General features: G+C 39.0%; 1 non-coding gene across 1 annotated transcript; it reads right to left on the bottom strand.

The window, feature by feature from the left end:
- Window positions 1-2,228: 2,228 nt before the first annotated feature.
- Window positions 2,229-2,335, bottom strand: LOC145090910 (small nucleolar RNA R71). Its single transcript, XR_013701832.1, has one exon. It is a non-coding gene; the product is annotated as a small nucleolar RNA R71 (small nucleolar RNA).
- Between the last annotated feature and the right edge of the window lie 1,385 nt (window positions 2,336-3,720).

The raw sequence follows: 3,720 nt of genomic DNA, 5'->3' as shown, positions 1-3,720 counted from the left end.
ACTCGGGTGCGAGTTGGTCTTTTGTATCTTTGGCTTTTAGCAAGCACATCAGTATTAGTCAAGAGGCGTTGAGTCGACCTCTGAGAGTTTCCATAGCTGATGAGAGAGCGGTGCATATTTAGTTCTTATTAAGTATAGATTTTTTATCATTTATTAGCTAATTTATTGCATTTCATGGACAAAAGGTACTTAAAAGTGTTTGAATTATGTTTTCAGTCCAAAAGTGAAGCTCGGAAGCAAAAGGAAGCAGGAGAAGCGGTCGGGAGCTCGGGAATTGAACAAAGAAGAAAACCACCAAAAACAACACCTGCTCGGCGAGTAGGTTCGTCTAGTCAGCGAGTCTGAACGAATATTCAAGAAGAACCCTAGAGAACGAAGATACAACCTAAAATACAATTCCGAAGGAGATTTGAGGCAAATTTCATCATTCTACTTAATCTTTTGTTTTCCATTATGGCTAGACAATTAGAATTCGTTCATTTGCTGTTATTTACTTCAATCATGAGCTAAAACTCTTAAACTTCTATTTGGGGATACAAAATTGAGACTATGGTTTGATTATTGGTAGGATTAATTCAATGTTGGTGATTTTTGTTAGTTTTAGCTTGCTAAAGAACCTTGTGTGTGAATGATAATTAATTTTCTGTTAATAGGAAGGTAATTAAATAGTATGAACATCTTTTAATTATCAACCTCATATGTTTATGTGACCACTTTATCATATGTCTAGGAGCTTGTGTGATGACCATCAACAAGAAGTTAACTAAAGGACCAAATTAGTTAACTATTGCAAGTCTAAACTAACCTGAATAATTAATCTAGTGAATTTAATTGAATTACACAACTGATCACTGTTGGAGTTAGTTTATTCACTAAGGATTAGTGTAGTGAATGTGAATCTAATCACTTGAATCGGTAACCAACAAAAGAGTTAATCCATTGCACTATTACCATAAAATCAACAATAGGATCAATTGAGTTGAACTAAACAGAAGTTCCTTCCAATTATTAAATCTAGTTAATACTTTGCTTTTCTAGCTTTTAGATTTAGTGATAGTTAGTAAGTTTTTAGTCTTGTAAAACTAGAGAAAACCCCTACTTAATAATTAATTTAGATAGAATTAGTTTTAGTTTTAATTTACCGTTCCCTGTGTTCGATACCCTACTTATTTAGCTATACCACAATTGATAGGTCCACTGCCTTTGTGTGTTTATTTAATAATTAAAATTAGGTTTAAAACTAAGTTGATTTCACACACATCAAGTTTTTGGTGCCGTTGCCAGGGAACGGTTCTAAATTAGTATTAAATTCTATTTTTATCAATCCTTTGTGTGAGATTTATCTTACACAAAGTTAATTTTTAGGTAAAATAGTAATTAGTATAAGTTCTAATAAAAAAATCCGTTTTTAAAAGTAATTAAATCTTTCTCTGTTTTTGCCTTCAACTCGCCGAGTGCACTCATGCCGACTCGACGAGTACATCGCTGTTACAATTCTATTTTTTATTTATTTTTTGTTCTTTTTACATGTTTTCTTTTTGTTTTGTTTACAACTGTTTCATGACCCGGGGATCTGATACACCTCTGGTCCCTCCTCTAGAAGACCCGGAATCCGCACTAAGGAGGAGCAAAGGAAAAGTCGTTGGAGAACCATTTCTTCAAAGAATTTGCCACTAAAGAACCTAAAGTCCGTATTCAGCAAGAAAAGGAGCACCAAATCAAGAACATCCAACTCCTCTTTGACAATCGAAGACGCAATTAAAGAAGAAACTGAGTACGAGACCGAGGAAGAAGAAGAACCCACATACGAGCACGAATCCGACTTTGAAGACGATTTAGCTATCACTATGGCTAATATCGATGAAGTCCCCATGGGGAAATGGAAGAAGAGGATGCGCGATGACACTGGCCCGGGACTTGTGCAGCCCGCAATTCCTGCTACCGCTACTTTCGAGCTAAAGGGTCATATTCTTGCTCAACTCAAGGAGATTCCTTTTTATGGAAAAGACCATGAAGACGCCTACAAGCACTTGGATGAAGTAAATGATGTGGCTGATTACTTCAATGTAACAAATGTGCCACGCGAGACCCAGCTACTTCGTATGCTTCCAGTCACATTCAAGGGAGCTGCAAAGGATTGGCTCAAGTCACTTCCTCTCGGATCGGTCACCACATGCGCCAAGATGAAAGAGTTCATAGACCACTTTTGCCCGCCTTCCAAAATAGCTAAGTTGAAGAAAGCCATTGCCAACTTCGAGTAACAACGTGGGGAGTCTCTTTATGAAGCTTGGGAAAGGTACAAAGGTCTTCTTAGAAATTGCCCACACCATGACCTCAATAGCCAACAAGAGGTCTCCGTTTTCTATGATGGAGTCAATGTCACCACAAGGCAATTGATCGATTCACAAGGCCAGCTTACGAAGAAGGCACCCCCGGTAATCAAGGAGTTAATTAAAGAATTCTCTAAGAATTCTAGAGAATACCACAACCCAAGAAATGAAGTAAGTCGGGGGGTAGTGAATTCGGAAAATGATGGCATGGAGGCGATGATGGCTAAGCTCGATAGTCTAGATAGAAGGATGACAAAAATGGATCAAACAATCCATGCTATTCGAGTTGGATGCGAGAACTGTAGAGGGCCTCATCTCACGAAGGATTGTGACTTGGATGAAAATGGAAACAAGTAAGCTCAAGTGTTCTACTCAAGCGGCGATCGATACGACGAGAATTGGCGGAAACCGAAAAAGGAATGGCTCCCGTATGAAGAATACAAGAAGGCTAAGGAGGAGAAATACAAGCAGAAAGAAAGGGGATTTTATCAAAAGGAAGAATCGGCAATGGAAAAGAAAGCCGATTTAGAAGAAATGTTCACTAGATTCATAGCCGTGTCCGAAAAAAGGCATAATGATCATGATGCTGCAATACAAGAGACCAGAAATATGCTAAGGAATCAGCAGACATCTATTCTCAACATTGAGAAGCAGCTAGGACAACTTGCACACCAAGTGAATGAGAGAAGACCGGGTCAACTTCCAAGTAAGACCGAAAATAATCCGAGAATGGAGAATCTGAATGCTGTGACCTCGAGCTATGGAGAAATTTTCACCCCTGCACAGAGGATCTCCAAGATGAATACATAAAAGGCAGAAGAGTCGGCTCCAATTAAACCCGGCCAGAATCGTTGAGTCCTTCTAATGGACTCGACGAGTCCATGCATTGATGACGAAACTGATATTCCCTCAAAGCCATACAATCCCCCTTTTCCATTCCCAATCAGAGCCATGACTGGTGAAAAGGTTAAAGCATATAAAGCCTTCTTGGAGCATGTTCGAGCCCTTCAAGTCAACGTTCCATTTGTGGAACCAATGCTTCAAACACCCAAGTACTTTAACTTGCTGAAGGGTCTTTTTGCTGCTAGAAAAGATTTAGCTGTAGTCGCGGAGATAGTATTGAATGAGCTACCAGAAAAGAAGGGTGATGTAGGAAGCATCATAATTCCTTTCCAATTTGGAAATGTACTTGTAACTCAAGCGTTGACAAATTCGGGTGCAAGTATCAACTTAATGCCCTTCTCTTTCTTCAAGAAGCTGAATTTACCGGAGCCAAGACCAGTTAACATGAAGATCCATTTGGCGGACAAGACGACTATTCATCCAAGAGGCGTTTGTGAAGATCTTATCATTAAGGTCGACAAGTTTATTTTTCCCGTGGAGTTTGTGG

This window comes from Lactuca serriola, chromosome 2 (genome assembly GCF_051521515.1).
Source record: "Lactuca serriola cultivar US96UC23 chromosome 2, Lser_US96UC23_V15, whole genome shotgun sequence".
Classification (NCBI taxonomy): Eukaryota; Viridiplantae; Streptophyta; class Magnoliopsida; order Asterales; family Asteraceae; genus Lactuca; species Lactuca serriola.
The sequence above is the reverse complement of the archived record's forward strand: the minus strand, read 5'-3'. Positions and strand labels throughout refer to the sequence as shown.